General features: G+C 43.8%; 1 protein-coding gene across 9 annotated transcripts in view; it reads left to right on the top strand.

The window, feature by feature from the left end:
* SCUBE2 (signal peptide, CUB domain and EGF like domain containing 2) overlaps window positions 1–24,897 on the top strand; it is a 676,704-nt gene that overhangs the window by 638,829 nt on the left and 12,978 nt on the right. The window lies entirely within an intron of this gene.

Raw genomic sequence — 24,897 nt, 5'->3', positions numbered from 1 at the left:
TGTAAAATCACATGTTGGAAGTACCAGTAGAATAAGAGTTAGGCAAACATCTAATTGAAAAGCCTGCTGTTTGGCTTTCAGAATTTGGCAGGGCGTTGTCTTTCAAGCTTTGTGGTAAGAGATTAAGAACAGCATCTCTTCTTACTAAAAACCGGTGGCCACTGATGAATGGGTATCTGAGGAAGGGCCAGTAAGCTGTCTACCTGTTGCGGGCAATGGGTTCTGGACATTAGTCATACAAATGTGTTTTCCTGCTGCTCTGTGCACTGTCCCAGTTGGTCCAATCTTTATGCTGGTGTTTGAAGGCCTTATATTTTTCTCCTAGCATGGTACATTTAAAGTACGTGGGATAGAAGGGCTGAAGCGAAGTACTGTACATTAAAAGATCAGTTAGAAGCTAGCTGTCTCAATCTGCAAATCATGAAGGAATATATATATATATATATATATATATATATATATATGTGTGTGTGTGTGTGTGTGTGTGTTAGTATTTCGGTTATGTTAAGGGATGTCCTGGTTAACCTAAAAAACAAATACCATTGCTGTTGGCTAGTTAAGGTAAAGAGGGCAACCACGAACCATGGGGCCCTCCATGCAATGGTCTTACAATAATGAACAGTGAAAAAGACTGGTACAATTAGCCCACCAAATAATCCGTGTGTACAATAATAAAATGTAGTTACCCACTTAAACATTCACGAGGACCCAACCCATGCAATCTTACTTAAGATTTCTGTATTTGCAATACATCAGAGAGTCGTACACCCAAGAAGTATCAATTATTTGTGCTGACTCCTGCCATGGGTGTTGTGGTGTGACCATTGCATTGGAAGGGGTTGTGGTTATTGTTTCTTAACCGCTACCGCGCTAGCGGGTTTTCCCGCTGTGCGCTGATTTTTGAAATATGCGCGGTTTGTGACAAAGCCAGCTCGTCATCCGCGTAGCGCAGGTAACGCCCATGACGAGCTGGCTTTGTCATCCGCATCGAAGGTGTTAACAAACGTTTCCGGTTTCTGTGATTTAAGAACATAAAACAACCAAGATGCCAAAAAGTAATCTTTCAATGAAAAGTGAAAATGCAGTAAAACTAAGGAGTGCTATTGGTGGCATTATCATACTGGGAAGCTCAGCTACAAAACATAGTAGTGACACAATATGTGAAAATACGGGGGTATTCTAGAACGTCAATGGTCTATATAATGGGGGAGAAGGAGCAGAATAACATATACTGCTTAAGGAGTTAGGCCCTATATGAACCTCTACAAGAAACTCATGTGATGACGGGAATTAATTTAACTGTAAGGAAAACAGGGTCACAAAATTGTGAGCTCTAGTGCATACTTGGACAGTATAAAAAAATCAAACAGTGAGAGCGGGGAGCCAGTGCAACACGCCTCTTCTCTGCTTGAACCATCTTGATCGATTTTTCCAAAGTCTTAACTCATAAAATAGCAATAAACGAAGCAAATAGTGTATGTCGGCTCGTAGGATTCGATTAAAATGACTTCCTAAATTGCAACACCCATCCAAACACCTCTTTGCACGCCTGTGCAAGAATGAGTGGATCGTAATTTTCCTCACCTCCTTGATTTTTCCCCAGGTAAGTATAGGCATGGCGAACCTGCCTATATTTACGTTGTGAAAAGACCACGAAAATACTGGGACGTTGAGTTGGGTACATAAAACACCAAAAACACGTTATTACCTATTTCACTAGGGAAACTTGAAATGGATGTTATTGATTGCACCAGTTAAATACTAAAACCCGCTGTATCGGTTTTTAATAGGTGCAGTGAATATTACCCTGATCCCAAGGCTTTTGTGATCAAGACCATAGTAAGTTATGTGGAATATAATCCTTTAAACAAACGTGTCAAAACACTTTTCTTCATAGTGATACACTTTGCATTTGGAAATCATTACTGTAGTCCCTGCTGCTCACGATAAATCATACAACTCTGTTTTTAAGTAAGCAGATCTGCAGTTCATAATTGAGCAGCATTCTACATACAATTTTGTATGTTCCGTTTTTGAGCGGCTCTACCGTTTTAAACCCACCCACTTTCGACTCTTCAGTATCGATTCCAACTATTGGAAGATTAGATGCAGATAAATGAGGAATTAAAGCCAACTGCTTTCAGAATGCCTGTCAACCAGTTCATTCAGACAAGTGTTTAGCTTTTGTCAATGTCAGATATATTTTAAGTCAAAATCAGTATGGTTTTTGTGTGTCTTAGATGTGAATAAAACGTATTAATGCTATGTCTTAAAAGTAACAAGCATTGAAAATGCAATAGGTCTCCCCCTCGTTTAAGTTAAAGCAATTCTGTTTGTAATTAGGTGGCTTTTTAGCTTTGCTTTTATTAGTGCTTTTTAAACTTTCATGTACATAACATGCATATGTATGCATATATGTATATGTATGCAAGCATTTCTATAAATATTTGCAGATGTGTATATATGTTGATATATGTATCTGTGTGTGTGTGTGTGTGTATATATATATATATATATATACACACACATACATATATATGTGCATATGTGTGTGCTTGTAGAGAGAGAGAGGTAGCGCGAGGTAGAGAGTGAGTAGTAGAGAGTAAGTAGTAGAGAGTGAGTTGTAGAGAATGAGTAGTAGAGAATAGTAGAGTGAGTAGTAGAGAGTAGTTGAGAGAGTAGTCGAGAGTGAGCAGTAGAGAGTAGTAGAGAGTGAGTAGTAGATAGAGAGTGAGTAGTAGAGATTAGAGAGTGAGTAGTAGAGAGTAAGTAGCAGAGAGTGAGTATCAGAGAGTGAGGAGGAGAGAGTAGTAAGAGTGTGGAGTAGCAAGAGTGTGGAGTAGCAAGAGTGTGGAGGAGTAAGAGTGTGGAGGAGTAAGAGTGTGAGTAGTAGAGGGTGAGTAGAGATTAGAGAGTAGTAGAGAGTGAGTACTTCTGTTGGCAAGAAGTAGAGAAAACCAGCAGTGTGGAGAGATAGCGCAATCCCTCTGACAGGATAACTGTATGACTCGGTGCGCTCAGCACAGGGTCCAGGGAAGGGGCTGTGACGTGTGGGCAAGGCGAGCTGCAATGAACCCTACGCTCTTTAAACCTCAATAATAAACGTGCATCACTTTCAAATCACTTTACAGAACACATTATGTATATTCGTTCTTGTAACATTTCTAAGAACCAACGTCAAACATTTTTGTAACGTCGTAATGACTATCAGAAAGACATGCCTCCTAACACACATGCTCCCGATTACTACGTTTCTTGTCCCACAACACACATTGTTCCCGAAATCATATCTTAACCTAAGAAAAAAATAATATTAGTGCACTGAAAACAGTGCTTCTATTGACATATGCCTCCACATCTGGCTGGTGAGCACCCCCCCCTGCGTCCTCCTACCCCACAGCCTTGGGGAGGGCTTGTTGAGAGAGGGCTCTGTTCCTACCTTATGTGATGGAGCTTTGTGCAGGGACGCAGCAGCCCCAGTCTGTGGAGAAGTCCCAGTGAACACTACTCTGTATGATTTAAGGGACAGAGTTTGTATGGCACTAAATATTCATTTACAGAGATTAAGATAATGTAATAAAACAATCTTGCATATCAGGCTTTATGTAGAAGAATGCTGTGAATTAAAAATAGTGTTAGACAACCATATTCTGGATAGTCGGGTAGCCGTTGTTGCGAAGTTGCTGAATAAGCTTGATCTTGTTTACAAAGTGTCACTCCTTGTTCACTCAACTATATCTCCCTTTAAATTATTACCTTCACTGACTTAAAAACGATTTAATCAACATCTCATATATCAGTTTTTGCCTTACGAGAGGCAATACATTGATACGAACGTACGTGTCAATCTACTCACTGACTTTCGCCATAATGAAAAGACCTCTATCGCGTTGAGGATTTGTGGTGCGCAGGGTCACCATAGAAGGGTGGCAAAGTGCAATATCGTGGAGAGCAGCCTTTACGGTGAGGTGCATTTGATGGGGCGAAGGGGAACCATGTCAATAGTAAATCGTAAGAAGACTAAAAATCCAACAAGCGTACTAATTAGTTGTGGCACACTTCACTGGGGATCATTATCACTAGGACGCATTCTCATTTATATGTTGGATAAAAAAAAAAGTCAGTTCGAAATAACAGCCTCACACAGTGACAAGTAAAACCAAACCAAGGTGGCGCAGGAAAGAATGACTCTCCGCACTAGTTTGCCTTTCGTTCTTGTTACCCATACAAATAAACACAATTCAACCCAACTCAAGATGGCGCCGCTAGTGGGTGAATTTGCGACTGTTCACGCTTTTTTCCTGGAATTTGCACCTGATGAGACCCACTGCTGTTACAGCACCCTTCAAAACACACCCACTATCTCGGTACCTGCAGTAGGGCGGTGCCCGCAGACACCTTCACAGTAACTCATCGCCCATTTGGGGCCAAAACCGACACCGCTGACCTGGTGGTAGCCATCCTAATGACGTGCTACGGCAACGAGCAATGTTTAAGTGTAGGGAGTGGGTACTGGGATGGGGTAGTGCCAACAGGAGGTTAATATATGAAAACCGAAAGCCTTGTATTCTCCAATTTGCTTGCATTGGATAGTAAAAGATTGGGAGAGCGAGGAAGCGAAAATAGCATGATTTTGGAATTACAAAAACTGCGAGTCTCCCACTTAAATGGGGCTACTGACATTCAGGGCTTTGTACGCGTTGGGTTTGGGGTGGGCTGTAGCGATGTCCTTACTCTACTGGCAAAAATAAGCACTGGGAAGTTCTCAACAACTGTAAAGACTATGAAATGAAATTAAATGAATTTGTACTTGTAAAGCGCACTTACACCCCATGGGGTTTCTTGGCGCTGTACGCATTCCGCTGTGGAACCCTTCCTGGCTTTTCCCTGTGAAATGCCCACTCCTGGGCACCCCCAGGTTGAAGCCGGGCATCCCAGCGCTGTTGGGGCCGTTGTGAAGATTAAGCAAGCCATTGCCCAGAGTTGCAGAGTGGGACCCATGATTAGAATAGTCCCGAGGCGAGAATTTTCAGGTCCGAAGAAATTGAGCCCAATTCCCGCCGAGGCGGGAACCGAACCCTGGTACCGGGCCAGACCTCCGCAACAGGCTCTGCCGCTCTAACCATTGAGCCACACTTCTCCACATTCTCCACTATTAAAGTTATACATGTCTGGGAGACAGTTGCGATTTTTATTTCACCTGTTTTACTGTTGTGAGAGGCGCAACAACAAAGGAAAGGCAGGCAGGAAAGGCAGATGGCTGCGCGTGGACTTCCTGCTGGTGTAAAAGCTTTATTATTTTCTTTATGGGGCCATCTGTTTGGACCCATAGACAAGATAACAAACCTTTTACGCCAGCAGTAAGTCCTTCCAAGTGGGACGGACTACAAAGAGAAAAGTGTACGTCACAGGACGCTCTTTTCCAATGGCTGGCCACCGTTTATCCTAAACGGTGACGCCAGCCAACGGACAGAGGGGCGGGGCTTAAAGCCCGCAAGGTGACCTAAAGTCATAAAATCTCGCCAGCAAGACTGCGGATGCGCAGCCTACGCAGGCCGAGACCTAAAAATTGGACAATAACAGCCTGTCTCCAGGCAGGCAAATCCAGCTTTGAGAAACACAACACAAGGGGATAGAGGGGTATGCAGGTTCACAAAGCAATCCTCCTAAGATTAACACCTATCACAAAAAGTGTAGCAAATTATGAAATAAGAAAACTCAAATCAATAGTGACACAAACTAGATGACGATCATCCTTTGTTTGGCACATAAAACCTCACCTACATTTTTTGCCATGCTTCATTGTCTGGTCCTACAACAATCAGGACAATTACTCATCTGCATGGATTCAGCAAACGCTGGGTGCCTTTATTTATGGCATATAGGGCATTGCAACGGTTCTGAATATAGGAGAATAAAATTCTCGAGGTGGCCACCAAAGTCCTACTTTAATAGGGGTAAAAAAATGGATGTGATAGTGTAGTTATTCCTGCGTTCTTCAGTCGACATGTTTTGGCCTTAATTGGAATATGAGATTTCCAAAGTGAACTCACTCTATTTAACGTGTGTTTGATGTAAAGTGTAGGGGAAAACACACACACAAATGGATTCGCATAGGTTAATAGTGAGCCATATGTACTTCCTAACGGTAGAAAAACAAAAACTACCAGTTAAAGTCACACAAGGGCTCATTGAAATGACTTACTAATCCTGAAATTTTAAGGTGTCAAGAGTCTCATTGTCTACTCTAGTGAGCTACCAGGGATCCAGTAACCATTGCCCAGTAAGGACAAAGAAAGTACAGAGACCAGTGACTTATCCCAGGCAAATGTTGTAGAAATGTGTCTGCATCCAGTATGATTTCCCATGGGAACCAGTTCTTCGAAAATGGTTAGTTGTGGTCAAGATTTTCTGGTGACAAGGGCACCCACAGAATTACAGTCATCCATTGGATTGCAAAGCTTCAGAATCTTAAGACAAACCAAAGACTTTTCAGCTGAAACAAACTGCCTTAGATGTTAAGGTTAATTTAGCCAATGGCCGTGTATAGGCATACATTCACTCACATTATTGCGTTTTGTAGCTTACAGGTATCTTTTTTCTTTCGCAGCACTTATGAAGGTTGGATGGTCGCCACTTAGCCAATTTAATTAGCTATTCAAGACATATTGGAAGCCCTCGCAATTTGTATATTCTTAATTTACAGATCACAAACCTATGTTGGAAACGTAAACAGGAGCAAGACTCCTGATTCGTGCATTTTGACTCTGCCTTAAGGTCAGGCCTTTTTAAGAAAAAGTATTAACCATAGCGGATTGATTTTTAAATACAATCCGGGTAATAAGCCTGCCTTGTAGTTGTGAACATCCATGGATTAACCAAATTAAGCAAAATCTGACTGACAGGAATGCGCATTTTAAGATCAACTGATCAACGCCAACATTGGTGTTTCAACACTCAGCGATGCAGTTATAATTGCATACAAAGCTTGATAAAGACAAAATAGCTTTCGGAATGTTGGCTTTTTCATCTGAGATTTTTCCAAAATGGTGCCAGACATGCAGAAGCCAATCATTACTTGATGTGTGCTTCCTTTTCTCACCTAATATCCTATCGTACACATTTCAGTTTATATTCAAATATAAATGAATAAGATAACGAAGATTTGTGCTGTGAGGATGACTAGCCTCAGGAAAAACAAAGGAGAGAGTAAGGGATAGTGTCCACTTCAGGTGGACGAGGAATACTCCTGTTCCCCTGGACAAGGATATGGAAAAACAAAAGAAGGAGTATTTCCCGACGTATAGGCTAGAGGTTTTTCAAGATTGGAATATTAGTCCTTTTCTAAAAAAAACCTCACTCACCACCTAGTGGTGACATGCTTCATCATCGGGGTCCACCCTGGTGGCCTAGCGTCACCAGGGTGTGCTTCAACACCTGTACTACAGTGGAGCGGGTTGTGAGATGTAAGTGCAAAAAAGGTGATGTTAAAAATTGTCCTGGTTTAACTTTGGAAAAGTGAATTTTATTAAAAAGCAACTGGACAATGTTAAAATAGGTGCGAGATACTGGAAGGGAGGGTTACGACCTACGTATCTCTGTATGTGTTATAGTGCATTAGGTCAACATGTTTCAACCTTTAGGGAAGATTCCCGGTATTCATCAGGACCAAAGGAGATGGACGGTATGAGTCCCCTAAAAGACTCACCCTATCCTAAATCCTTGTTGAACCTAAGGTAAAATTGTACCAAAGGTGGAGTGCTCAAGAATAAGGAGCAAGAACAAAAACAAAAAACCTGTAGGGAGAGAAAATAAATGGGCGTCAGGCGCAAAACATTCATACTGGCCTGTTACGTCGTGCAGACTCTCAGTGCATACATTCTGCATGCTACAGTGGTGATTGGAGAAGACCTTTGGAAGACGATGAGCGTGGTGATATACTGTGGGTGAACGCTTATAATTAAAGCCAAGGGTAGTATATCAATATGTAATGGGTGAGTGCTAATTTGCATGCATTAATGTTATGGTTATCGCCAATGGTAGGAGGGATTGCGTAGTTACATCGCAAGTCTATTATGATGCGAAATGTGATTTCACATAGGCCACTTGGTGGTAGCCATTAGTAACTATAAAGCAAAAAGGACAAACAGGACTGACAAACAGGTAACACAGAGGAGTTCACATATACTTCATGGAAGAGGGCAGGCTTACTAGTTCTAGTATAGTATTGTGCTTCGTCGGGCAGGGGGTAGGCACATCACGCGGTACAACGTATTCTAGATGAAGAAATATTATGCCCGTGATTAGTAACACACATGATGATGTTGTGAGGCGGTGCACTGCCGCTGCATAGGTACGCGGTAGAGAATCTGCGCGTATCTGCATTCAGGGGGAACCAAGGACGTTTACTTACAGTTTACTGGCGTGGCGAGTGGCCCATAACCTACTTCTACCTTCCGCTGCTCGGCTGCAAGTGCCGTGCGGTCCGATGTCAATAATATCAGGCGGAAGCTTCCGGGTGCGGTCACGTGGGGCCGCGTCACCGGTTGGGCGGGGTTGCGCTACGGCAAGTCTCCAGGGCCGCTGGTTGCCAAGGAGAAACGACGCTAGAGCAATAGCGTAAGGAGCAATGCCCTATCGGCTTACGATATTGTGCGAAGGTGCACAAAAAGGTCCCATATGAAATTTTGCCGAATTATTCTGTCTAAAATAGGAAAGACAAATGCTCATTGTTTGGGAGGGTAATGGATAGCGTTAGACTATGTTTAATAACAATGGGCTGAGACTTAGATGGAGGGTCAGTGGTCCTATGGGAGTCAGGTTGGATTAAGTAACTCAAGGCATAGAAGCCCCAAAGGGGTAGTTGGAATCTTGTCCAAGGTGTATGGGTAAACAAAGAGGTTCTTGAAGGAAATACTGCTCATTTTAACACAGAAGCCCAAGGAATATTATCATTCAACCCCCATTTATGGGTCGAAAGTCTGTAAATCCAACGTTGCTCTTTTTCGAAGAGGCGGGATTGTGTATTGGGGCCTGCTTGCAATTGTTCAATCACGGTCCACCTCATGTCATTTGGAGTGTGGTGGGCAGTGAGAAAGTGATCAGTCAATTTTGTGGTATTTTTCTTGCAGCGTATTGTGCTTCTGTGTTCACAAATACGTTGTTTTATCTTGCGGGTAGTCATTCCCACATAGGGCTTTCCGCAGGTGCATGTGATCAGATAGACAACATTGCTGCTGTTGCAGTTGGTATGGCTTCTTTGTTCCCAGACCCTGTCCTTTTCTAGATTTAGCGTTTTGGTGTTGTCAGTGAGGTGACAGACACTGCAGTCACCACATCGTCTGAGTAAGAGTTGGGTTGCTGTTCTCGGTGGTGTTCCTGGGTCCCGCAGCAATTCCCGATGTATGGATGGCAACCACCATTCCAACAGTTCCCCTTCCCACCAAACCAATTCCGTCCTCCTTTTTCCAACAGAGGCAGGCGCGGGAGAGGGCGCAACAGACGAGGGAACAACGTCCATTGGGAAGAGGAGGACACAGTGGGCAACAACACCAGAAGCAAAACCGGGACCAACAAGGCAGGCCCCAGCAACGCGAGGAGCTAGTGACTAACTTATCATCGCGAGTACTATCAGAGACGAAAACACAAGTTCTAAACAAAGGACTTGGCTTTGTACCCACAGCCGCACTGGACAAATTCAAATTGCAATGTGAATTGGCGGCGTTCTTCAGAAAACTGAAGCTCAAAGCGTTTTTTGAGAAAACCCACACCGAGAACTCAGAGGAGACCACGAATGAAACTGGATTAAGAACGAAATCGACATTCGTACCGCCCCCACACACCATCCCAGTCGAAATCAATACTTTCGAACAGGCAGTGTTCAATGACATTGAAACTATGTCAGTTACCACACTTTACCACAACAACAGCAGGTCATAGAAAAAAGCCATAATTGACCTTAAAAATGATGACAAAATTGTGATCAAACCAGCGGATAAAGGTGGTGGATTGGTAATAATGAACACAACGGACTATAACACGGAATGTAGACGCCTATTGGGTGATACAAGGAACTATCTGCCACTCCCTACGGATCCTACAGAAGATCTACATACAGAAATCATAGACCTTGTGGAAACAGCGGAAGCAGCGGGTCACATCTCGAAACAAGAGGCGGACTACTTGAGTAAAACTGAAGCCAGAATACCATATTTCTACGTGGTACCCAAGATGCATAAAAACAAATTGCCCCCCCCAGGAAGACCAATCGTATCCTGCATAGGTTCACTATTGGAACCCCTATCTAGGTTCTGTGACTTTTTTCTCAAAACCATTGTGCAAAGGACACCCACATACCTAAAGGACACAAAGAACCTACTAACACTACTAGAGAACATCAAAATGGAGGAAAATACCATCATAGTGAGCTTTGACATCGAAAGCCTCTATAGCAATATACCCCAGGAAGCAACCATAGAAGTACTTAAGAAAACACTGGAAGAAACCACCTGGGACCACCGTACGCCCAAGGAATTCATCATCAAATGTGCTACCCTAGCGCTGAAAAGGAACTTTTTTGAATACGAAGGATCACTATACCTCCAAATAGGGGGTACATCCATGGGCAGCGTTTTTGCCCCGAGCGTGGCGGGGCTCTACGTGTTTGACTTTGAACGAAAACATATCTTATCGCCCGACAACCCTTACTTTGAAAACATCAAATTCTGGCGTAGGTATATTGACGATGTTCTAGCAATCTGGCAAGGCCCCCAAGAAACACTCATGGCGTTCATAACTTGGCTCAATAATTGCGACCCCCATCTACACTTTACCCACAGTGTTGACAAAGAGAAAATGGTTTTTTTAGACATACAAATCCAAAGGGAAAATGATACTCTAACAACCAAAACCTACTTCAAACCAACAGCGAAAAATAACCTGTTAAGATACGAGAGCTTCCACCCACGACCACTGAGGGGAAATCTGCCCTACGGTCAATACCTGCGTTTACGAGGAAACTGTAGCAAACTGACAGACTATAAAAGCCAGGCAGAAGAACTGACCACAAAATTGAAAAACCGTGGTTATCCATCAAAGATCATTCACAAGTGCCAAAAGAGAGCAAGGAACCAACCGAGACAATCCCTCCTGGAAGAAACCACAAAGAACCAAGAAACAACTCCATTGACATGCGTGACTACCTATAACGCCATTTCAAACCAAGTCAGCAGAAGCATCAATAAACATTGGTCTATAGTAAACTCCGGAAACTTCAAATGGGATAAACCACTGTTCTCATACAGATGAGCACAGAGCCTAAAAGATAGCCTGGTCAACACCAGACCCAGGAACACCACCGAGAACAGCAACCCAACTCTTACTCAGATATGGGGGCTCCCGCCGGTAACGGGACACTCACGATGTGGTGACTGCAGTGTCTGTCACCTCACTGACAACACCAAAACGCTAAATCTAGAAAAGGACAGGGTCTGGGAACAAAGAAGCCATACCAACTGCAACAGCAGCAATGTTGTCTATCTGATCACATGCACCTGCGGAAAGCCCTATGTGGGAATGACTACCCGCAAGATAAAACAACGTATTTGTGAACACAGAAGCACAATATGCTGCAAGAAAAATACCACAAAATTGACTGATCACTTTCTCACTGCCCACCACACTCCAAATGACATGAGGTGGACCGTGATTGAACAATTGCAAGCAGGCCCCAATACACAATCCCGCCTCTTCGAAAAAGAGCAACGTTGGATTTACAGACTTTCGACCCATAAATGGGGGTTGAATGATAATATTCCTTGGGCTTCTGTGTTAAAATGAGCAGTATTTCCTTCAAGAACCTCTTTGTTTACCCATACACCTTGGACAACATTCCAACTACCCCTTTGGGGCTTCTATGCCTTGAGTTACTTAATCCAACCTGACTCCCATAGGACCACTGACCCTCCATCTAAGTCTCAGCCCATTGTTATTAAACATAGTCTAACGCTATCCATTACCCTCCCAAACAATGAGCATTTGTCTTTCCTATTTTAGGCAGAATAATTCGGCAAAATTTCATATGGGACCTTTTTGTGCACCTTCGCACAATATCGTAAGCCGATAGGGCATTGCTCCTTACGCTATTGCTCTAGCGTCGTTTCTCCTTGGCAACCAGCGGCCCTGGAGACTTGCCTTAGCGCAACCCCGCCCAACCGGTGACGCGGCCCCACGTGACTGCACCCGGAAGCTTCCGCCTGATATTATTGACATCGGACCGCACGGCACTTGCAGCCGAGCAGCGGAAGGTAGAAGTAGGTTATGGGCCACTCGCCACGCCAGTAAACTGTAAGTAAACGTCATTGGTTCCCCCTGAATGCAGATACGCGCAGATACTCTACCGCGTACCTATGCAGCGGCAGTGCACCGCCTCACAACATCATCATGTGTGTTACTAATCACGGGCATAATATTTCTTCATCTAGAATACGTTGTACCGCGTGATGTGCCTACCCCCTGCCCGACGAAGCACAATACTATACTAGAACTAGTAAGCCTGCCCTCTTCCATGAAGTATATGTGAACTCCTCTGTGTTACCTGTTTGTCAGTCCTGTTTGTCCTTTTTGCTTTATAGTTACTAATGGCTACCACCGAGTGGCCTATGTGAAATCACATTTCGCATCATAATAGACTTGCGATGTAACTACGCAATCCCTCCTATCATTGGCGATAACCATAACATTAATGCATGCAAATTAGCACGCACCCATTACATATTGATATACTACCCTTGGCTTTAATTATAAGCGTTCACCCACAGTATATCACCACGCTCATCGTCTTCCAGAGGTCTTCTCCAATCACCACTGTAGCATGCAGAATGTATGCACTGAGAGTCTGCACGACGTAACAGGCCAGTAAGAATGTTTTGCGCCTGACGCCCATTTATTTTCTCTCCCTACAGGTTTTTTGTTTTTGTTCTTGCTCCTTATTCTTGAGAGCACTCCACCTTTGGTACAATTTTACCTTAGGTTCAACAAGGATTTAGGATAGGGTGAGTCTTTTAGGGGACTCATACCGTCCATCTCCTTTGGTCCTGATGAATACCGGGAATCTTCCCTAAAGGTTGAAACATGTTGACCTAATGCACTATAACACATACAGAGATACGTAGGTCGTAACCCTCCCTTCCAGTATCTCGCACCTATTTTAACATTGTCCAGTTGCTTTTTAATAAAATTCACTTTTCCAAAGTTAAACCAGGACAATTTTTAACATCACCTTTTTTGCACTTACATCTCACAACCCGCTCCACTGTAGTACAGGTGTTGAAGCACACCCTGGTGACGCTAGGCCACCAGGGTGGACCCCGATGATGAAGCATGTCACCACTAGGTGGTGAGTGAGGGTTTTTTTAGAAAAGGACTAATATTCCAATCTTGAAAAACCTCTAGCCTATACGTCGGGAAATACTCCTTCTTTTGTTTTTCCACAGGATGACTAGCCTCACAGTAAGGCCTGGTTAGAGTAAGACTCGCACATATGAATCATGATTGTATCCCCTGCTAATGGTATGGTGCTAGTAAGGTTCAACTTAGATGGATGGTTTTTACTAGGTCATGCATGCTTGTAGGCTGCATTGAATATCATTCTATGAAATAGTACTGGTGACTGGTGCCATCCTCTCTGGCTCAAAATGTATATTTTTGTTCTTTAGAAGGCCTCCTTCTGCTTTTGTAGCACAGTAACACAGCTCCGAAAAAGTATAACCACTTTGAATCTTTCAATTTGTACATGGAGCCTTGTCAGAGACTTTAACTTCAGTCTTACCCTGTTAGAAAGATCTTCCATTTTAGGGATGTCTTCAGTTTGTGCACTCGCAGGAAGGGCCTGCTTTCAGCTTTAATCCCAGGGTGTTAGAGTTATTTTGTGAGAGCAGGATTTCGAACCTTAACCTCTAAATATTACTACTAGCAGTAAAGCTTTTCACCCATGCCTTGTTTTTGTTTTAGGTAGAGAAAGCAAGGCAAACCCTAGTATTGCAAAACAAACAACTATAAACTGGTTAATGAATCAATGGAGTCTGTTTAAACGTACAAATCAAAATTCAGGACAGCAATGTTGGTACGATTTTCTCCTACCAGAGTGTAGCAACCTTGATTTATGGACAATCATCTATTTGAGATCTACAGACCAAGTTGGTTCTTCTTTGTTAGCACCTTAAAATCTTAATCACTATGACAGAGTGAGGTTTCTTCGTAGCCTTTTTTTGCTATTTGCTATACCAAGGAGATTAGCACTTAGCTTAAGTATAGAGAGCTTAAATGCAGATGTATAGGTGGTCAGGACCTCCTCAAAAGTGTAAAAGGTGTATTCTGTCAGGGATTTTCCAGTTGTAGTCCATGCTTCCTTTTTTCAGTGTGATAAAGAAAAAAAACACTCTTGTATGGTTTTATTTATTAAGAGATATCTGACATTTAACTAATTGTCACCAAGTCTCAACTGTATATTGTATTGTAATTGCATTTATATAGCGCTTACTACCCCTGACGAGGCGTCAAAGTGCTTTTTCGGCGAGTAGCACGGTACTCCAGGACCCATAGAGGATTAGTGTTGAATTAGTATAGTGAAACATGCAAGTACATTTTAAGTGGTGGATAGGGTAGTCAGTTATTTGGATTTGGAATGATAGCAGAAGGACAGAGGAGGAAAAATGTTTGTAATTATATAGCGCTTGTTGACGCACGCTATTCAGGAAGCCCATCAAGGATTAGTGGTGAATTAATATGGTGAAATATTAAGTAATTTTAGTGGTGGATATTAGTCAGTTATTTCAAGTGAGAAGTATAGCGGAGGGATAAAAGAAACAAAGGTTTGCATTCATATAGCACTTGTTACACCCGATTGGTGTTGAAGCACTTTTCTGGCAAGTAGCACGCCACTCCGGAACCCATAAAGGATTAGTGTTGAAAATTAGTATAGTAAAATATGAAGTAATTTGAGTAGTGGATATGTTATTCAGTTATTTGGGGAGAGAAGGTTAGGTGGCGGGATAGAAGAGGGAAAGAGGTTTGTATTTATATAGCGCTTGTAGATCTAATCTTATGCTAGCTTGTATTATGATATCCTCTTCTAAACCATATGGGGTAGCTGGACTCCAAAATTTAGTCATGTTAAAACTGATACTTATGTAGAAATCATAGGTCAGGTTTCCAATAGCTAATCCTGCCATCATTGTATTGGGTAGAAAATGAAAGGTATGTAGTAGTAGTTTGCCACAAGAATGGATAATTATGGTTTTATAAAAAATGAATATCATTAACAAGTTTGATTTAACATTATGGAAATATTGTGCTTTGTGTTTTATATTGTGCACCTGTCATTGCGGTGAATGGTTTACAGCCCCGTAACCAGGAGAAAGCCATCAGCTGTAGACTACTCAGTCTGCCCCACCGAATCCTGGCAGAACTCGGATCTAGTTTGGTGTGCCAGTGAAGCTTCCTGTTGGATATACAGTGCAGTTCTACTGCAGTCCTCTGTGTGTGGCAAGTTACAGCATCGGCAGAATTAGAACAAGGTTTTAGGATCAGCTGCAGACTGCTGCAGACTGCTGCCTACTTGACCCACCTGCTCTAGGTTCCATTAATGCTGTTTGGCCTCAGTCCTCTGATGAGAGATCCCATCAGAACCTGGCACTAAGATTCTCCATGGGTACAGTGCTCTCAGATCTCATCCATCATAATCAGCAACCACTCTTGTGGAACAGCCTTTGAAATGCTAGTTTCCAAAGAAAACTTGCCTCGTCTTGAAGATTCCAGAGCAAAATAAAAGATAAAAATGGGGGAGACGTTGTTCAAACACAGATTAGAATGAAAGTGCTCTGAACTCAGAGGGTCTAAAATAGGCCAGACAATAAACGACTGCATGCTTGTAGCATAAAATTATAATTCTTGCAGGGCTCAAAACTGATCATGACTATAGCCGTAATTAAAAACGCATCATTTCGAATGAAATTCTTTCTCCAGTTCTTGCTGCTGAAAATTATTTTGTCCTTGGCAAGTAAAGTACGTATTCTAATTTACATTCAGGAGTCTCTTTGTTTCGTCTGTGTGAGAATAAATTGTTTTGCAAACACCAGACAATTCGAAAGAAATGTTTTATTAACGATAAGGTTCACCTCAGGCTATGGTTCGAGATGAATTTAGATGTTGGCTTTCAGGTCTGTCTGACAGGAGAGAAGTGTGTCTAGAGCAGCCGGCTCTAGTCGCGACTGGCACTGAATACAATTTAATTCTGTTTGACCAACGTCTATGTAATTTGAGCACACATAAACTGTGTTTTAGGCATAAAACCCCCAGAATGCACACTGTACATTGATTTTTCAACTCTATGCCTTTCATCAAGGTCCTTACCCGCATGTTAAAAAAATGAACATCTAGGTTGAGATAATCTTGCTTTTTATAAACTCATAAGAAAGCTTTAACGAGGGGTATCCACAGAAGAAGGGGGGTAGGATTTAAACTCATGTTAGGTCTGACTCAGAGATCGTATTAGCTCCGTCGCTAGCCTGATTATATTATATATATATATATATATATATATATATATATATATATATATATATATATATATATATATATATATATATATATTCACTGAGAAAAACAAAGGTTACCGGGATGTTAAGGTTCAGATTTTAAACACAAACATTGATAGAAATTCAGCAGATATAGGTATTTTAAGGACCTATAACGTGTGCCCTAAGGTAACTTTAACACGTACCCTCGCCATGCACAGTTTTCTCGTCAATAATTTTACAGCAAATGTTGCAGTGATATTATCATAGATGCCATAGAAAATGTCATGAGTGATGTAATAAGTGAGGTAATTAGCAGGGCAGGGGCCTGAGCTATAGTTTCCTTAAGGCATGAGTTATACTTACTTGAGATTACTCTAACTATAGCGGCTCAATTTCTATGGTTTTGTGTGTGTGAAATCTGAACCTAATTATAACCTCGCCAAAATCTTTGTTTTTTGTGTGATTTTCTAAGGTGTTTTAACTACCATTTCCTAACAATAACATCCCTGCAACCTTTGTTTTTTCAGTGAATTTCTAGGTTTTTTTTAACGTAAAGTTATATTTCATTACCATACGTTAATCCAACTACCACTGTGCATGGGCTTTGGCTGTGCATGATGGGAGGTTGGCCGCAGGGCCTGGCCTGTGGCCACTCCCCCCACCGCCCACCCCCACATAAAGCTAACCCCTCTCACTGCATGTCCAGACACTTTGATAAGGAGTCCCCTAAAGTGTTGAGTTGGTCCAAATTCTAATATAAGCACCTCCATAAATAATGAGCTAGGGTTGTGATACCTGTGGCGCTCTTTGGACTTCCTGGAAGTGTATTACTTTGACTTAAAAGTGTACACTGCGAGAATCTTTTGTGTTTCTTTAGGGTATATGGATATATAATTTTTTTCTGTATGGAAGAATTTTTTGTGTATGTATTGTATATATTGTATATGCGATGTATATATTGTATTATGTATTGTGTATAGACATAATGTAAATTAGGGTGTTTCATTGTTGTATAGTCCTGATTAAGTATATATATACATTTTTTTTTGTGTGCCTTACCTAGTCATTTGACACGTATATATTTTGTCTTGATTTATGATTATATGTGACATTAAAATATTATATTGAACATCAGGGTAATTAGTTATACCTTGTATGCAAATAAATGCGGAATGAATCCCTCTGTACTACTTCTTCTTTATACACATCGTTTGATGTCCCTTGCTCATGTATAGGAGGGTGATTTGGGCATAACCCCTGTTTTTTCCAGGTTGGCCACAGGGCCTGCAGCCAAATCCCTGCATGCAGCCAATTCCACGCTGTGCACAGCTTTTGGCCTTGCATAGCAGGGGTTTGGCCAAATGGCTTGGCCTTCGGTCATGCCCTGGGCCAACCCCCGAAGGCAGCAAACCCAGGAGGGGGCACAAAGCTTCCCTCCCTTGGCCGATTTTTGGCCCTGGGGGCCCGCCCGAGACCTTGTACATTTTGTTGGGGAGGGGGTAGTGTTTCCTCCTCTCTAGGCTGATTTTAGCCCTGAAGACACAATCCCAGGGACCTGGCACATTTTTTTAGGGGAGGGACTTCATGGCCCCCTCCTCGGGCTGTGTTTGGCCCAGGGAACCCATCCCTCAGTGCCTACCACTGGATTTATGGGGGATGGCACGAAGACCCCCTCCCAGGGCCAATTTCAGCCCCGGGTACCCCATCTCCCAGGGCTTGGCCAAATTATTAAGGGGGCATGCATACCTACCAATTTGGCACCTATCCTCCGGGGCTCTCCACTTTTTAAATGGGGGTGGGGTCACACCCCTCCCTGCCCAAGCTGATTTCGGGCCAGGTACCCTATCTCCTGGGGCCCAGCCTTTGTGCCCACCCAGGGCACCCACCATATCCTTGTTGGGGGGCCTTGGTGGAGCCCCAATGCCCACAAGGTCCCAGCCGGCTCCCCGGACTTTTTGGTTCATAAATCATAATTGATGCTGCTACGGAATAATTAGCAGTGGATTAAATCAATATTCGTTACTTTATATTTGGTCACATTGCTTGCTTTATAATTATTTGTAATGGCAATATATTGGTTCAAGTATTGTAGGAATGACAAATTGCTGCTTTTAATGCTGCTCTGTGGGACATGGGTGTGAGATACAAATTTTACCCTGGACCCTGTGGGTTTATGGGTTACTCCTGCAGCATATACTACTACTAGAGCCAATGTTTGTGCCAAATGTATAAATATAGACAATGAGAGCATTCAACTTGACTCGGCGGGGAAAAAGAACAAGATGTCTACGAAGTTTTAATGAGATTTCTAATTGTGGATTCATTAGTGAAACGTATCAGTGTTTCCTAATAAATTGAGTACAGGACATCCCCACACCTTGTGATAAAGTCCGCTTCCTGTAAGTAATAGCCAATTTAATGGCATTACATTTTCCTGTGAAGGCTGAAAGGCTTAGTTGCCTTTGCTAGGAAACAAACTCCTGACCTACGGATTATTATTATTATTATATTTGAGCTTATAAAGTGCGCAGCTACCCGGAGGTTTCCCGGCGCTAGAAACCAAAAAGTGAGGGGAAGACAGATTGATGGCTACAGTGACATTATCGATTGAATAACCAGGTCTTGACTTCTCTACGAAATTTAAGATAACAGGGTTCCGTGCGAAGAGATAAAGGGAGAGAGTTCCAGAGGGATGGGGCCAGGACGGAAAAAGAGCGACCGCCCCTCCTGGCTCTCTTGACTCTAGGAACTTGGAACCTATGCTGATTGGAGGATCGAAGGGTACGGGCCGGGTTGTATCGATGCACTAAGGTATTGAGATATGGTGGGGCCTGGTCTGTGTTTATCCTGAGCATATAGCAGAGGGCCTTAAATTTCGTGCGGTTTTCAATACGTAACCAGTTCAGTTTACGAAGTAAGTTGGAAGTGGAAGAAGTGTTAGGTAATTTACAGAGCAGCCGAGCTGCCATATTTTGGACTGTCTGTAATTTACGGGTTACCTCTTTGCTCGCCCCCAGGAGAAGAATATTGCCGTAGTCCAGTCTAGAGGTGATTAAGGCCTGGACTACGGTTTTCTGAGTCTCCTGAGGGAGCATCCCAATGATCTTACGGAGCCATTTGATGATGGTCATGCAGGTGGATGAGATTTTTACCACATGATGTTTCATGGAGAGTTGATCATCGAAAGTGATGCCTAGATTACGAGCTGTTTTAGATGGTATGGGGAGCTTACCCATTTGTGCGGGCCAATGTTGGGGGCCCCAAAGGGTGGTGTTCCTGCCAAATAAGAGAAGCTCTGTTTTTTCACCATTCAGCTCAAGTTTGTTTTTGTGCATCCACTTAGCGATGTTATTGAGACCAATACAGAGGGAAGAAGGGGTGGAATGGGAGCCGGTTGAGAGAGAGTAGATAATTTGAGTATCATCAGCGTATGAGTAGATGGTTAACCCTGCCTGTTCTGCGATATGGGCCAGAGAGCTGACGTACAGATTGAAAAGTAAAGGGCTTAGAATGGAGCTCTGGGGAACACCATGCGCTGATTTATAGATTTGAGAAGCAGAGGAAGGGGAAAAAACTTGGAAAGTACGGTCTAAAAGGAAACTAATGAGCCAGTTAAGAGCTGAGCCGGTGATGCCAGATGATCTGAGGGTATTGATGAGGATGGGGTGGGAGACCGTATCAAAAGCGGCACTCAAGTCGAGTAGAATGAGTGCTACTGTCTCCCCCTCATCCACTCGGCGACTAATAGTTTCCGAGACCCCCAACAGGGTGGATTCTGTAGAGAAGCCGGATCTGAAACCAGACTGAGATGGATGGAGGATCTTATTGGATTCGACATGTTGAGTGAGTTGTTTGATAATGTTTTTCTAATATTTTTGAAAAAATAGGCAGGAGAGAAATGGGGCGGAAATTGGATAGGTTGTTGGTGTCAGCATTGGCCTTTTTTAATAGTGGCCTGATCATAGCATGTTTCCACGCGGAGGGGACCTTGGCTTGTCTGAGGGAGGAATTAAGTAGATCCAAAATAATATTAAGAGAGGGGGTGTCCAAAGTTTTTAATATTTGAGGGGGAAGTGGATCCAGTGGGGAACCAGATTTAATATTGTTGATGATGTTGGTGAGTGAGGAGCTGTTGAAGGGGGTTCCAAGTACTAATTTGCTGAGCAGGTGAAATATGGATTTCCTCGAAGTGTTCGAATTCAGGAAAGATCATAGAAACCGAACAGTTGGTGGAGCTACTCAGTTGCAGAGGAGTAGTGAGCTTGTCCGCAGAAGCCTCAGGGACATATGAGGTGGTCGGATTAGGTGATTTAGGGGAGGGGGAAGGAGAAGTCGGTTTATCAAAATCAACGTAAATGGAGTCAATTTTGGAGATAAAAAATTCAGCTAGGGAATTGCATTGTGGGGCGTCTAGGCAGGGCGCTTTGGGCTGGCAAGCTGCTCCCGATAATTCTTGTACAGCCTTAAAAAGAGCCTTGGGGCGATTTTGTGCCTCGAGTATTGTGATATTAACGAAGTCTCTTTTTGCAGTACTGCAGTGTGTATGGTAAATATTTAGGGCAGTCTTGTATCGTTGTTTAGAGCCTGTGTCATAGTATGTGCGCCACTTGCGCTCAAGATTTTTACATAGTTTTTTCCTTTTTCAGTGCATCTGTGAACCAGGGCGCGGGGGGTGATGCTGGTTGTGCTTTTTCTTTTGTAGGGGTAAACATACGTTAACAGCTTCAGTTAGCCAGGAGTCAACTAGGAAATCTGCTTCGATGCTGTTAACTTCAGTACAGGGTATGGTATTTTCAAGATAAGCATTAAATTTTGCAGGGTCCAGATTAGTCCATTTTCTGAAAGATCTAGATTCAGTGAGGGTCAAGGGAAGGTTGGGCGAACAATTAGTAGTGACAGAAAAGCTTACCAGGTAGTGGTCTGACCATAAGATGGGTAGAGATGGGCTGCACACAATGGATTCAAGATTGGAGAGGATGGGGTCAAGAAGATTCCCCGCTTTGTGGGTGGGGCCAGAGTTGTGTAAGATGATGTTAAGAGCTGCCAGGTCCTGAAGAAGATTGGATGTGATAGGACAAGATGAGTTATTAAAGTGCAGGTTTAGGTCACCGATAATCGTGAAGTTCGTTGAGTCCTGCAGTAGAGGGGCGATAAGCTCGGGAAGGGCAGTTGCCCACGAGCTGGCAGAGCTGGCTGGCAAGCGATAAATGAGCATCCCAGAAAAGGTAAACTTAGGGGATAGCAGAAGTTTAAAATATCCTGCCCCACTGTTCGGTATGTCATAGTCCTCCCATTTACAAGAGTATAACCTGTTGAAAATTATGGCGATGCCGCCACCTTCTTTCCCCACTTTATTTTTCCCTATGTATCTGTAGTTGGGGAGGGCGGATGGGATATCGGGGCCAGAGTGATCTTTAAGCCATGTTTCAGTGAGAAATAAGGCCGTTGACTGGATAGAAATAAGAAGATCAAAGATGTCTCTCTTGTGTTTCCCTAGAGACCTACAGTTTAGACTAAGGAACGAAAAAGTTTGTGGGGGCTTGATATGTGTAGACTGGAGTGGAGTGGAAGGGAGGTTGCAGGTCGCAATATTTGTTAGAGAGGGGAGGGAAGAGAGGGATAAGTTGCAAATAGAGCAGGTGATGGGTGCCAGATGACAATTCAGGGGCAGACTGTGTGAACAGTGTGCTGGTCTGAGACTAAGAAGGGCGTCTCTGGAGTAGGTGATAGGAGAATCGGGGGATGAAGTGTCAGGGGGCATGGCCCCTGGTCCCGGCCCATCGCGGACGGGCGCAGACGGGCTTGCCTTAGGCGCAACTTCGGCGCGCAAACGGCGTGCCCGCTGCGCTCGTCCGCTGTGCGTCCTGAAATGGCACATTTTTATATGTGCAGGAGGACGGCTAGGGGGGCGTGGCCTCAAAGGGGCGTGGCCAGCGGCCTCGCTGGTGATGGCGGCGGGGTGTTTGGTTTTGCTCAAAGTCCCGTGTCAGCGCTAAATCCGCTGCACGGTGAGAGATAGGAGCGTGTTATGTTCCCAAAGTGAGGTAGCGAGATAAGATCAGGTAGGTTTAAAATATAACACTCACAATTTTAAAAAACAGTCACGAGCTTAACGTACTCCGGCTTTCCGCCTCAGGAGAATGGTATCCAACGGCGCTCGTAATCAGCGTCGTTAAATAATATGGGTGGGGGGCGTGGCCTCGAAAAGGGGCGTGGCCAGCGGCCTCGCCGGTGATGGCGGCGGGGTGTTAGGTTTTGCTCAAAGTCCCGTGTCAGCGCTAAATCCGCTGCACGGTGAGAGATAGGAGCGTGTTATGTTCCCAAAGTGAGGTAGCGAGATAAGATCAGGTAGGTTTAAAATATAACACTCACAATTTAAAAAAACAGTCACAAGCTTAACGTACTCCCGGCTTTCCGCCTCAGGAGAATGGTATATCTGCATTGAAAGTTACGCGAATTGAGTGTCTACTACATAAATGTGGGCCACGCATATTGCATTAAAAGAAAGCTCTGAGATTACAGACAGAGACCGTAGAATGGAGGCAGGATTGAAATAGATGAGATGAAGCAGACTACGGTAAGTAATGGAGCTACCATTCAGTATTAGACAGTACCATGGCAGTAAAATCAAAAGCAGGGAGGAAATCTTTAAGGGCCAGGAAGAACAGGTTTTAGGTGTTGTCTGAGGAAAAATGGTGCAACAAGACAACGCTTGGATCAATAGTGTCAATAATGCAAAGAGGAGAGGACAGGGACAGAGCCTATGGGGTGAGGAGAGTTTATCTGCTGCCAGTGAGAAAAACACAAGCCTTAAAAAGCACCAGGGGATTGAGAAGGATCATTGAGCGGATAGGAGGACAGCCAGAAGACTGCCCAAGATTGACATGATTGTCGATTGTTCCTTGTGTTGGAGGTGACTAAGAGGCTGAGAAAGCTGTTGCTGATGAAAGAGGGCAGGTTTGTGGTGTGAGGAGGTTACACAAGCAGTCTCTGAGGCGTGGTGACTTGTGGTAGTACCCAACAACCCGCACACTGTCACTCTTTCACATACAACAGGTGTATCAGTCTCTTTCTTCCATGCTCGTAGACTGCTGACATGGCCTATTCACAACTATGCTGTCTAGGTCCATCATGCTATCAATACATTTCGGTTGTACACACGACAGCTAGTGATGGCTTTTGTCTCGAGTTCAGGCTTGCAAATACCATGAGTGGCCAGTTCGGCCCTGCGCTCCACTGAAGATGCTAATTAATAGGAAACTTGGGTTCTCTGCCACAACAGATATGACGTCTGAATCTGAGAAATAAGTGGCGGTGATGGTTGGTCCCTCAAGGCTGGGATGTACTTGTTGCCCCTCCCTCTTTGTCCAAGCGGTCCAGGGCATTGGGGTAAAAGCACTTTGTTGGTTGTTGAGACTGATATCGTGGGAGAACCCAATATACCCTTGAAGGCTTGGGCGATTCAAATAGTATCGAGTCAAAGATGCCAGCAAGGGATTTTGTTTAAAGAATACATTTTCTCTCCCACCAGACCAGAGACTGGCCACTATAGTCGTCATCCACAAAGATGGTAAACCTCGGGATCGCTGTGCCTCTTTTAGGCCCATCTCGTTGATTAATGCGGAGCCTAAAATCTTGGCCAGGCTGCTGGCGACACGTTTGGCGACTGTCATTGGGGACCTGGTTCACCCTGATCAATCCGGCTTTATACCGCATCGCAACACGGCGCTTAACCTCCGAAGGTTGCATGGCGTCTTGGCACGAGCCGAGGCGCTACGTGAGCCCGCCATCTTGGCGTCCTTGGAAGCTACGATGGCGTTTGATACGATTGAATGGCCGTATTTGTGGGCGGTTCTTGCCAAGTTTGGTTTCGGTCCGGAGTTTGTTCGGTGGGTCAAGTTGCTTTACGCCGGTCCCATGGCTCAGGTGGTGGTCAATGGTCGGGTCTCTGCACCCTTTGCACTGGGCAGGGGTACGTGACAGGGCTGTCCCCTGTCCCCCTTGTTGTTTGCTCTCGCCTTGGAGCCGCTGGCGGCCTGGTTGAGGTGGGAGCCGTCCCTGAAGGGCATTAGATGGAATTCGGAGTTTGAGGACCGTGTATCTCTCTATGCTGATGATATTCTGCTGTATCTCACATCTCCCCGTAAATCCCTCATTGTATTGTTCGATGTCTTAACGTCCTTTCGCAAAAACTCGGGTCTTGTCATCAATTGGTCGAAGTCCTGTGTATACGTCCTGTCGGGAGACGCCCCTCTTCTGCCAAGTGGTTGTCCTATCGCGATTGTGAGGGATGGATTAAATACCTAGGCATCTTTATCAC

Source organism: Lissotriton helveticus, chromosome 3_1 (assembly GCF_964261635.1).
Source record: "Lissotriton helveticus chromosome 3_1, aLisHel1.1, whole genome shotgun sequence".
Taxonomy (NCBI): domain Eukaryota; kingdom Metazoa; phylum Chordata; class Amphibia; order Caudata; family Salamandridae; genus Lissotriton; species Lissotriton helveticus.
This window is presented reverse-complemented; position numbering and strand designations above follow the sequence as displayed.